Here is a 13,324-nt window from a genome sequence, read left to right as displayed (position 1 = left end):
TTAATGGGTATCATATAGTTTGCCTTGATTTAACAAAAGCCCAATCTTACAATATCTGTCTTTTAATTGAAGTATTTAGACTGTTTTCCTCTAGTGAGATTATCATTTTTTTGGCTTTAAATTTATTATCTTGCTATACTTTCTGTTTCTTCTGTTCCTTCCTCTCCTCCCCCAACTTTTCCTGCTTTCTTTTGAAATAATTGATCCTCTTTTGAATTCTACTTCATTTCTTCTTTTGGCATATTAGCTCTTTGTTTTTCACTTTTAAAGACTGCTCTACTGTTTACCATATATACATGTATTATTATTATTATTAGGTATAGATGATGACTTATCATATACTATTATTATTATTAAGTACAGAAGAGGACTTACCTTGCTTTGTCTTGCTCATATTTGCAAGATCCAGAGGCAAAGCTTATTTACCAAGTCTCTAACATGTTTAAGGGTAAATACATTTCTAATCTGAAACCTTTCTGAGATGATCATTGTGAAAAGTCAATGTCGTGATGTGAGCAAAGTGCCTGCAAGCACTACATCCATCTGTGGATTAACACAGTATTTAAATCTTTGCTTCCCCAATAAAGTCAGAGTATGCTTGGTATCCTGCCACCCAATGAAGAATATAAGGAGAGTATAAGAGTAAATATAAATTTTTAAGTTTCACATTCTCAACATGGCAATAAAGCGCTGTCTCATTTTAGTCTCAATCTAATATAACTAACAAGGTAGAATATTTCAATTGCTTTTAAATGTCTCCACAGAAATCCTTCTCAAACTGTGGAAGACTAGCCTATATCAGATATGTGTCATTAGTGATTTTCAGAAAAAATGTCCTAAGAACTCACCAAAATATTTTGACAGCCACTTTCTGTTTACTCCCATATATTAAACTGTTACTTTTTCATTTCTTAAGATAGAACTACAGAAGCTTTTTAAAGTAAACATAAAGAACTAAAATACAATTTAAAGTTACTGTATTTAATAACAGACTTGAAACTTGAGCAAAAGACTTGGGGCCCAAGAACTATACCACCTCCAAGGGAAACAAGCAAAACCACTCCTAGACTGATAGGAGATAAAGGAAATAATGTCTGAAAAGCATTAATGTGTATCGTGTACTTATTTGAGGATAGTGGAAGATTACTTTGCTGTTCCAAACTTGAGCTTTCAGGAAATTATCATTTAAGTAGTATACCTAGGCCTTGTGAGGCAGAATTGACTTCTGAGCTGAAAATAATGAAAACAAAGAGTGAAATTAGGAATTTGTCATTTTACCTCATTTTTAAATTCATGGCTTTGTGAACTTATATTTGAAATGATTCATTAACTTTAAGGCAAGGCTTCCAAAAGAAGTGAACTACATGAATTATTAAACACACCTATACTCAAAACTATGGAGAAGGCAAGAGTACCCGTCTGAACAAATATGCTGAGTGCATATGAACCAAATGCTGTTAGCATGTAAAACATAAGGGTTTGTATGTGCCAGAAACACATTTGGAGCCTCTTCAGGGCTCTGTTGTCTCACTCAAGGATCTCCTGAGCATCTTCAGGAGCACAGCAGGACCCAATTATAGACCTGAGGGCACATCATACAACCAGAGAAACATGTAACTCAAAATCATCTGGCCAGTCTGGCTTTCCTGATTTAGGGTGTGGTGGGCAGAAAATGTGATGATGACACTGGGTCTGCACTGCTGCAAAGCTAGACCCCACAGAGGACAATGACAGGCACTCATCCTGCTAGGGGAGCCAGCATTAGGCAAACCCTTTCTTCCTTTCATATCTATCCATTTAAAAAGGATAGCTTTTTAATTATGGAGCTTTGAAGAATAGCCCCAGTTGAACAATGTGAGCACAATAAAAAGAGGTTAATTGGTTTTTACAGCATGAAAATAGCCTAAAATCACAACTTCCTCTGCAAACTAAAAATGAGCAGTATGTCTTCATTCTCTGCTTTCTTTACCTTCATTACTTCCTCCATTCTAGTTCCTTCAACATTAGACTCAATTCAGTTGGCATATTTGGAGGTTCAAGGACTCTCTCCCTCTCTCCATGTTTTCACTTTTGTTTGTATAAATCTCAGGGGGTTCGTGCTTGGAAGGAAAACACATTTGAGACCTGGAGTCTGTGCACGGGGATTTGTAAAACTCTTCAAGCAAATAATTATGATGGTGGATAGAGCTGGGCTTAGCTGAGATAATTATCACAAGCCTGGTCTGGAAAAAGTGGGGAGAGTACAGTTCTAAGTAATAGAGGAAGGAGGGGAAAAGGTAAAAAAAGTATATGTGAGCCAACACAAAACCATTGAAAGTTGAAATTCCTGAGCTGAAATGTTTTGGTCAAATTAATTTCAAGCATTTCTGTGATCTGAGTAATAGGTATAGTCATTCAATATTTTTGCAGGGCTGCTATGTGCCAAGCACTGTGCTAGGCACTGGGGACAGTCTGAGTTCCTGCCCTCAAGGAGCTTACAGGAGGGCAGGAAATCTGGGCAACTACAAGATGGCTTGTAAGAGTGGTGACCAGAGTCTAATGGGAGCAAAGAGAGGGACATCTAGTTAGATGTGGGAACCAGAAAAGTCTTTCAGAAGGCAGTGATAGCTAAGCTGAAACTCTAAGAATAGGTAGAAATTAGCCTCTGGAGAAGGAGGAGCACCCAGGGAGGGAGAAGCATCCCCTAAACAGGGAATCCAGAGAGAAGAGAGTGTGGGGCTTTTGAGAGATTGAGAAATTCAGGCTGGCTGGCTCGTAGAGGGAAGTCTGGAAGTGGAGCGGTCATGAAGGAGCCTGTGGTCACATTAGAGACCTTGGGCTTTGTTTTAAGAGCAGTGGAAAGTCACTGGAAGGTGATAAATAGATGAGTGAGACCAATTGTATAGTATTTTAGAAAGACAGCTCTGAGTGCAGAGTGGAAACAGAGCAGAAGGAGACAAGACTGGAAGTCGTATCAGGGTTGTGTTTCCATAACTTAGGAAAGAGGGAGACTGTCCAGAACCACAGTAGTGCTGCTATAAAGAATTACTACAACCTTAGCAGCTTAAAACCACACAAATGTATGATCTTACAATTCTGGAGGTCTGAAGTTCAAAATGGGTCCCCTAGAGCTATAAGCAAGCAGTCAGCAGGGCTGTGTTCCTTTCTGGAGGCTTGAGGTAAGAATCTGTTTCCTTACCTTTACTAGCCTCTGGAGGCTGACCCATTCTTTGTGCCATGGCCCCCTTCCTCCATCTTCAAGGCCAGCATGGCTGATCAACTCTTTCCATATTGTCATCTCTCTGGTTCTGAATCCTCTCTCTCCCTCTTCCCATTTAAGGGCCCTTGTAATTACATTGGGCCTAACTGGATAATCCAGGTGAATCTCTTTATTTTAAGGTCAGCTGATTAGCAACCTTAATTCCATCTTTAGCCTTAATCTCCCCTTACCATGCAACATACATCCAAAGACTGGGGATCAGGATGTCAGCATCTTTGGGTGATGATTATCCTGTCCCCCACAGTGGGCACTGGGAGAAGGATTCAGGAGACATTCAGGAAACTGAAGTAATACCACTTGGTGATAAATGCTTCCTCAGGAATCAACCTTGTATGCTCAGTCAATTTGTTTTTGTCCTCTCATTTCCTTCATTCACCTATAGCCTTGCAGTATATGAGGGAAAGAAAATCAAGGTGGCTGACAGAACTGAATCATTACAAAAGGGGAAAAAGAGATCAGAGCAGAAGTGGCTCGAGGAAAAATCTGAGTAAATGGGCAAAATTTACCTCTAGAAATAGTTCTGAGATTCCTAACAAGGGAGTGATTTCTATGCTTTACTCATAGTCATGATGATTTTACTCTGGGAAATTTTCAAGGAAACATTACCACTCATCTTTGATAACTCTTCAGAAGAATCTCAGTAATTACCCATAAAACATCTAGGTTTAAATGATGTAACTTCCTGGTGCTATTACCAAGATAAGTTACCACATTTCCTCAATTCTAAAATGCACAATTTCCCCACACTCTAATGTTTCTAAAATCAAGATGGATGTAAACGTTTAATGTAGTTATTAGATTTTTCCTCTCAAAAGCTATTTTTAGCTGAGGTTGTCTTACAATTAAGGAAATACGGTAATTATGAAATGTCCTTCTAAAAGTTGTCCTGCTATACTGGGTTACTGGTTATATAAGAGTTTCGGTGAAACTGAATATAATTATTTTAGAGTAATTGATCTAAAGGTAGTTATAATAGGCTGAATAATGGCCCATAAAGATATCAGATTCCCATCCCTAGAAACTGTAAATATTACTTCATGTGGCAAGATCTTTGCAGATGTAATTAAGTTAATGGTCTTGAGACACGGAGACTATCCTGAATAACTGGGTGTGGGAGCGGGGTGGCTAAATGTAACCCATGTAGTCTTATAAGAGAAAGATTTGATGTGAAGACAGAGCAGAGAGTGATTTGAGGATGCTGACCTTGAAGACTGAAGTGATGCAGTCACTAGCCAAGGAATGCCTGCAGACGCTGGAAGTTGAAAAATGCAAGAAACAGACTTCCCTTGAGACTCCAGAGGGAGTGTAGCCCTGCTGACACCTTCATTCAGCCCAGTGATACTGATTTTGAATTTTTATTCTAGAGAACTATGAGGGAATAAATTTAAGCCACCAAGTTTGGGGTAATTTGTTATAGTAGCCAAAGAAAACTAATACAAGTTTTCCTGATAGTAATTGTGCAGCAGGACCAGCCATGTGTTTAGAACAATCCTATCTCTGTCTTGTGACTATAAAACAATTCCCTGGAGGCCTAGGAGAATGTTTACTGTTCAATCCTAATTAAGATAACTATACATTTTTCTTGACTATTTCAGTAATCATAGTGGATTTTGTGTTTTTCTCTGTAGCAAATATCCCACTGCTCCCTGAGTTGTAATAGACATGTAATCTGGATAAGAAAGTGGACCCCATCCCCAAACTTAGGGTAAGCTCTGCTTTACCTATCCAGGTTGAAAACCCATTTCTCCAGCCACAGTGACTGTCCTAGTAAAGGCAGACTATGTTAATAAGTAAACGGCATTCCCTTTGCCAAATAAGTTAGTATAGACCCAAATCAGACCAATGAGCTGTGAGATGTTTGAGAAAGATGGTTCTCCATCCTGGGAGAGAAACTAGAAGGCAGGTACCTTCCTACTGGATGTGAACAAGGAGGAAGCTAACAACATGGTAGGCAGAAGGCAAAGGTATGGCTTCTGGATGAGAATGTTAATGTAACAAATCCTTTATTGAGCATCCATTATGAGCTAGAAGCTATTTTATGTACTTTACAGGATTAATTTATTTAATCCCCATAACAATCCTATGAGGTATGTTGCCAACTTGAATCCTGTTATGTAAATAAACAAATTACCTCTATTATCTCAGTTGGTTTGAGATTTTTTGTCACACACAATCACACACATTCACGCTAATACAGCTACATAGCTTTTTCTAGGGTGGCTATGGAAAGGTAGCCACCACCACCTAAAAAACCACTAAACATTGAAATCACACACTGTGGCATAAGCAGAAAACTCCCACCTGATTTTCTGCAGCACAAGCCTGACCAGTCACAAACTCTGAATCAGCCCAACTTTCTGCTTTCTCCTCAGTGGTCAAACAGTGTTGGTGAAAACTAAATACTTGAATAGCATAACATGCCATAACCCCATGGTTCCCCATTTCATTTTAGACATCAGTGCTGCTCAGATTTTTCTTCACTTTCTACTAGCTATCTTTTGACTTGTCCAATGCAATAATCTAAATATGTATTGCTTACCTCTTGGGCCCTAATCCACCTCATTTTCCTGCTCTTAGCAGACCTTCCTTACCCTGTATTGAGCTGCTGAACTTCACAGCTGAACATCCTTAACTCCTCCACCTGTCAGGAGGTGGATCACTCAGTCAGGGGTTTCACCTGGATTCAGCTGCACCTTTAGACATATTTGCAAACAATTTATCCAATATGGGGTTAATATCCACAATATTCAAAGAACTTATACAACCTGATCAAATAAACAAACAACCCAATTAAAAAATGGGCCAAAGTAGACATAGAGGGAACTTTCCTCAACATAATAAAGGCTATATATGACAAACCCACAGCAACATCATCCTCAATGGTGAGAAACTGAAACCATTTCCACTAAGATCAGGAACAAGACAAGGTTGCCCACTCTCACCACTCTTATTCAACATAGTGTTGGAAGTTTTAGACATAGCAATCAGAGAGGAAAAAGAAATAAAAGGAATCCAAATTGGAAAAGAAGAAGTAAAGCTGTCACTCTTTGCAGATGACATGATACTATACATAGAGAATCCTAAAGATGATACCAGAAAACTACTAGAGCTAATCAATGAATTTGGTAAAGTAGCAGGATACAAAATTAATGCACAAAAATCTCTTGCATTCCTATACACTAATGATGAAAAATCTGAAAGTGAAATCAAGAAAACACTCCCATTTACCATTGCAACAAAAAAAATAAAATATCCCGGAACAAACCTACCTAAGGAGACAAAAGACCTGTATGCAGAAAATTATAAGACACTGATGAAAGAAATTAAAGATGATACAAACAGATGGAGAGATATACCATGTTCTTGGATTGGAAGAATCAACATTGTGAAAATGACTCTACTACCCAAAGCAATCTATAGATTCAATGCAATCCCTATCAAATTACCATTGGCATTTTTCACAGAAATAGAAAAAAAAATTCACAATTTGTATGGAGAAACAAAAGACCCCGAATAGCCAAAGCAATCTTGAGAACAAAAAATGGAGCTGGAGGAATCAGGCTGCGTGACTTCAGACTATACTACAAAGCTACGGTAATCAAGACAGTATGGTACTGGCACAAAAACAGAAATATAGGTCAATGGAACAGGATAGAAAGCCCAGAGATAAACCCACACACATATGGTCACCTTATCTTTGATAAGGGAGGCAAGAATATACAGTGGAGAAAAGACAGCCTCTTCAATAAGTGGTGCTGGAAAAACTGGACAGCTACATGTAAAAGAATGAAATTAGAACACTTCTTAACACAATACACAAAAATAAACTCAAAATGGATTAAAGACCTAAATGTAAGGCCAGACACTATCAAACGCTTAGAGGAAAACATAGGCAGAACACTCTATAACATAAATCACAGCAAGATCCTTTTTGACCCACCTCCTAGAGAAATAGAAATAAAAACAAAAATAAACAAATGGGACCTAGCGAAACTTAAAACTTTGGCACAGCAAAGGAAACCATAAACAAGACGAAAAGATAACCCTCAGAATGGGAGAAATTATTTGCAAATGAAGCAACTGACAAAGGATTAATTTCCAAAACATACAAGCAACTTATACAACTTTATATCAAAAAACAAAGAACCCAATCCAAAAATGGGCAGAAGACCTAAATAGACATTCCTCCAAAGAAGATATAAGATTGCTAACAAACACATGAAAGAATGCTCAACATCATTAATAATTAGAGAAATGCAAATCAAAACTACAATGAGATATTATCTCACACTGGTCAGAATGGCCATCATCAAAAAATCTACAAACAATAAATGCTGGAGAGGGTGTGGAGAAAAGGGAAAACTCTTGCACTGTTGGTGGGAATGTAAATTGATACAGCCCCTATGGAGAACAGTATGGAGGTTCCTTAAAAAGCTACAAATAGGACTACCATACGACCCAGCAATCCCACTACTGGACATATACCCTGAGAAAACCATAATTCAAAAAGAGTTGTTTACCAAAATGTTCATTGCAGCTCTATTTACAATAACCAGGACATAGAATCAACCTAAGTGTCCATTGACAGATGAATGGATAAAGAAGATGTGGCACATATATACAATGGAATATTACTCAGCCATAAAAAGGAACAAAACTGAGTTATTTGTAGTGAGGTGGATGGAGACTGTCATACAGAGTGAAGTAAGGCAGAAAGAGAAAAACAAATACTGTATGCTAACACATATATATGGAATCTAAAAAAAAAAGAAAAAAAGAAAAAAAATGGTCAGAAGAAGCTAGGGGCAAGACGGGAATAAAGATGCAGACCTACTAGAGAATGGACTTGAGGATACGGGGAAGGGTAAGCTGGGACAAAGTGAGAGAGTGGCATGGACATATATACACTACGAAACGTAAAATAGGTAGCTAGTGGGAATCAGCCGAATAGCACAGGGAGATCAGCTCGGTGCTTTGTGACCACCTAGAGGAGTGGGATAGGGAGGGTGGGAGGGAGGGAGATGCAAGAGGGAAGACATATGGGGACATATGTATATGTATAACTGATTCACTTTGTTATAAAGCAGAAATTGACACACCATTGTAAAGCAATTATACTCTAATAAAGATGTTTAAAAAATTTTTTTTAATGCTATTAAGGTGAGGATCATGGAGGAACATATGCTGGGGTTTGGGTACAGGGATTACTGCAGTAAATGGGTGTTCTCCAGCCCCATAGGATACTGGGCACCTGTTATGATGGTGAGGGGGTGGCATTAGAATGTCCACTGGAAAAAAAAAAAACACCACAACCTTAGAGTTGTGAATTAAATTTTATTTGGGGTGAAATAAGAGCTATAGCCCAGAGATAGTCTTTCGGATAGCTCTGAGAAACTGCTCCGAAGAGGGAGGGGGAGAACGTAGTATTATATATGATTTTGGTGAAGGGGGTACATGCAGTCAAGCACACATTTTGGCAGAGTCTTGCTGCTAGTCATGAGGAACAGATGTCACTGTTAATGATTTTAGTGCTTTTCTAAATGAGGAGATGGAAGAACTGGGCTCATAGAATCGTCTCCTGAAAATATCTAACTATCTGAAGGCCTGTCCTGCCAGTTTTTTCCAGAACACAGAGTGTGTCATTCCTGATCTCCACTCAGAATTCCTTTCAGGGTGTGTTGAATGTCAGCAGCTACAGCAGCTTGTGACTTAATTTTTGTAGAGGCAGATGGCAAGTGCCAATTTTTTTTTTTTTTTTCCGGTACGCGGGCCTCTCGCCGTCGCGGCCTCTCCCGCTGCGGAGCACAGGCTCCAGACGCGCAGGCTCAGCGGCCATGGCCCACGGGCCCAGCTGCTCCGCGGCATGTGGGATCCTCCCGGACGGGGGCACGAGCCCGCGTCCCCCGCATCGGCAGGCAGACTCCCAACCACTGCGCCACCAGGGAAGCCCGCAAGTGCCAATTTTTAGTTGGCAGGAAGGAGTAGAGAAGAGAAAGGGAGAAGGAAATAGTAGCAACAAGTTTATCAGTTCTCAGTGTTGCCTTAAGTCAGTCTTGGGGCCCTTTCTCGGGTTTAGAAAATAATGAGAAAAGGGAAGTTTTTAAAAACTTTTAATATTAGAGGCACTCATTTGGCTGAGTTTTGTTTGGGAGCTTTGCGCATTTCAAATATTTTATTTAGGGCTTCCCTGGTGGTGCAGTGGTTGAGAGTCCCCCTGCCGATGTAGGGGACACGGGTTCATGGCCCGGTCCAGGAAGATCCCACATGCTGCGGAGCGGCTGGGCCCATGAGCCATGGCCGCTGAGCCTGTGCGTCCGGCACAATATCTCCGAGGTCCGCCTGTATATTTATAGGTATAAAAACATGTATGTGTATATATATATATATATATATATATATATATTATTTAACTCAATAATTAATGAAGGTACTAGTAGATGTTAAAACTATCTCAAAGGAGAATTCCATGAACACACACACAAAGACACACACCCATAAATCAGGGATGATGAAATATATTTGCTAACAGGCAAAAGTGGTTGGTACCATATAGGGCGGGAAAATGAAATATTTTGAGGTTTTCTTTTCCACAGGGTAGAAGTCAATTGTATATTCATAACACAAAATTTGAGGGCATTTTTTACGACAAAGATGTTTGGATTACTATGAGTTTTTCATAACTTTTATCCATGCAATATTGTAAAATAGTCTAATCAAGGCAAAGATGGTCAAAGTTGTCCACAGCTATAGAGTCAGATAATTCCTGGAGGGTCCACTGGACAAGATACCAGCACTCCACTGAAAAGATAGCCAGCAAACCTTTTTGCTCATTTATAAGTCTGGGATAATTTTCCTGACAAAATGAGGTGAAAATGAAAATGACTCTGAGGAGGTAGTTGATTTAACAAGAATGTAGTTCTGAGGCTAAGGACAGTAGCCTTATATGTATCATCATTATTTTAAGTACTTTTAATTTATTATCTATCTTCTTTCATCTCTGTAACCCTATGAACTATGTACTATAATTCCCAAATTACTGATTGAAAAAACACAGAGATGTTGAGTTATTTGTCTTGAGGTCACACAGCTGGTACGCAGCAGAGCTGGAAGCCCAACCCAAGGAGTTTGGTTCTACAATCTGTTCCCTGGCCTGGACTGAGGTAGTGAAAAGAGCAGCCAGGAAGGAAGATAAAATAGTGGAAAGAATTGAGAATGTTTTAATCCATGTTTATTTGGTATTTTGAAGATTGGAGAGGGTTTATCAAATCATATTGTTATGGTGTTATTTTATTGCAAACAAATGTAAGGTACTATAAAGTGTAATTGTCCCTGGCTGGACACTGCAGTCATCACTGTTTCCAGGATATAACACTCTTCTTGTTAATAGAAATTAATTTCTTGATGATATAATTATAAACATCTCTTATTTATATTGGACATAGATTAGGTTGGAAAATGCCCTCCTCTCCCAAACAAGAACGGGGTGGAGTTTAACATCTTTTAGCTTTTAAATCAGATGTGGGTTCAAATCTTGGCTTCCTGTTTTACTAGCTTTGTTAATTTGGACCACTAGTTGCCCTCATTGATTAAACACTGTGTGTATATCATTGATTAGAATGCTGGCAGGCACCCTTATAAATGGTCTCTGTCATTAGCATTACCCAGCTTGATGAAACCCAAGTGCTGTGTTCCTGTGGTCCTCATTGTTCTTCCAAATGGAGGCACATCACTCACAAAGCTGAGGAGACAGACCTTGTATCTGTTTCTCCTGAAAATGCACCAGACGGTAGGATTTCTTTTGTACCAAGAAGGTCATTTGAAAAAGCTGGGACTTGAAAAAAAATTTGTGTTTTCTCTAACACAGAGGCTTATGCTAGGACATTCTGTGAGATTGCTTCCAGTACAGACCATCCTAGGTGCAAGTCAGTGAGATATCTTTGGGCTATTGGCATCATCTGTGGAGGGTTTGAGCACCAATCCTTAATCCTTGAAATAAAATGCTATCTGACAAAGATACAGTCCCCATGGAAATGCTGCTATTAGACTGTGGGTACTTTTATTAAGCAGCAGCCTGCCCCAGGACAGAACGACCTTCAAGTTTCTTTAAAAATTGCTAACATTTAAAAGATGAAAGAAAAATGAAGCAGAGTCTAAGAGGAAGTTGAAGTGCTGAACGTCAGCGCACCTGTGTTTACCGAATGACCTTGGTTAATGCATAGTCTAAGGCAGTGGTCCCCAACCTTTCTGGCACCAGGGACCAGTTTTGTGGAAGACAATTTTTCCACAGACAGCGTGGAAGGGATAATTCAGGTGGTAATGCAAGCGATGGGGAGCGATGGGGAGCGACGGGGAGCGATGGTGAGTGACGGGGAGCGACGGGGAGCGATGGGGAGTGGCAGATGAAGCTTCGCTCTCTTCCCCGGGCCTCACCTCCTGCTGTGCAGCCCAGTTCCTAACAGGCCTTGGACCTGTAGCGGTCCTTGGCCCGGAGGTTGGGGACCCCTGGTCTAAGGGAACGAGGCCATTAGAGTTGTGAGGACTGTGCGGAGTGGGGACCTGTAGGATGATAGTAACTGAACAGAGCCAACAGCAAAGGGCTGCATAAGGTGTCTTGGGTGATCTGCTCACCCCTGCCACTGTTACACTGCTTCCCTGCCGCCGCCCCAAAGACTCCATCCGTAAAGTCTAAAGTCTCAGCAGACATTTAGTGCCTCTTGTAAGAAACTGAGCTGGCATCTCACGATGCAGGGCTGAGGGAAGAAGCTGGCTTCCCACCCGTTTCAGAGAAATGACTACATGCTATACATGGCAGAGGCAACAATGACGATGACAATGACAATGGTGGTGGCTGGCGTTTATTGAGTTCTCACTACGTGTCAGTCACTGCCTCAACACATCCTCACTCCCCACATTTGCGGGGCCCAGGGCAAGTGTACAAACAGAGGTCAAATGCTCTATGTTTGCATATTAAAAAAACTATTCAAGCTAAACACTTAAAATAAGTCTGTTCTCCTATTTGACAAATATTCCTTCATAACAACCTGGAGAACCTAAGGCTCAGGCTCCCCGACATTCTATGTAAGAACGTGGAAGCCCAGGAAAAGTCAGCTCCTAGCTCACCCCCTTCCTACTCTGTGTCACTGTGCGACATGTGAATATCGCATATCACAGGGCCAAGCTCCCCCAGCCTTACTAACTGCCACTCTCTGGGCCCCCTCAGGAGGGGAGATGCTCAAACCAGCAAGAGCTCAGCCTTCAGGAGGAAGGGTGCAGAAAAGAAGGCTGCAAACGCCCTGGGGACGTGGGAACACTTGGGTCCCTGCAAGGGGATGTGGGGACATTTGGGTCCCTGCCCAAATGGAGTTCTTGGTGCTCAAAGTTTTTCTAGGTGGGATAGCATGAACTGGAGACAGGGAGGGGAGAGGCCACTTCCTTGCCACCCCTCCACCCTTCCCAGATTCCTCTCTTTGTAGGAAAAAACCCTGCTATAGGAAGGCTAGAGTAGAGTCCCCTAGAGTCTAAGGTCCAGGATGGGAACCTTGTGCCTGGGTCTGAGGTATACTGGCTTTAAGTGTATCATCTAATTTTAAATTTTACTGCTCCTAAAATCCCATGAAGTTGTGACTATTATCTGCTTACAGATGAGGAAACTGAGACTTAGAGGGTTCTGTAACTTGCCCACTAGTAATGGGATGAAGTCAGGGCAGTCTTGCCTCCAGAGCCTGTCCCTAACCCAATACAGTAGCCCAGAGATATCTGTATAAAATAAAACTGAGATAACTTTTTCAAAATCACTGAAATGAGATATGGTTTAAAGAAGCTATAATTCATCCAAAATAATCAGTACTCAGTTTTGAAAATATCTCGACAGGTGTCACATTGCTTAAGATCCTAGCATAAATATTATAGAGATTAAGATGCTTCTCCAACAGGAAAGATGTTTCAACATCTGGTTTAATCCACGCCTCATCAGTCCAAGGTATTGAGAAGAGTACTCTCTCTCCATCTCTAAGGAGCAGGGCGAGGCCTCTGTTTTAAAATGGAAATTCAAGTGAATAAGAAACA

This window comes from Lipotes vexillifer, unplaced genomic scaffold, assembly GCF_000442215.2.
Source record: "Lipotes vexillifer unplaced genomic scaffold, Lipotes_vexillifer_v1.1 scaffold2365, whole genome shotgun sequence".
Lineage (NCBI taxonomy): Eukaryota > Metazoa > Chordata > Mammalia > Artiodactyla > Lipotidae > Lipotes > Lipotes vexillifer.
Note: the sequence above shows the minus strand (reverse complement) of the source record.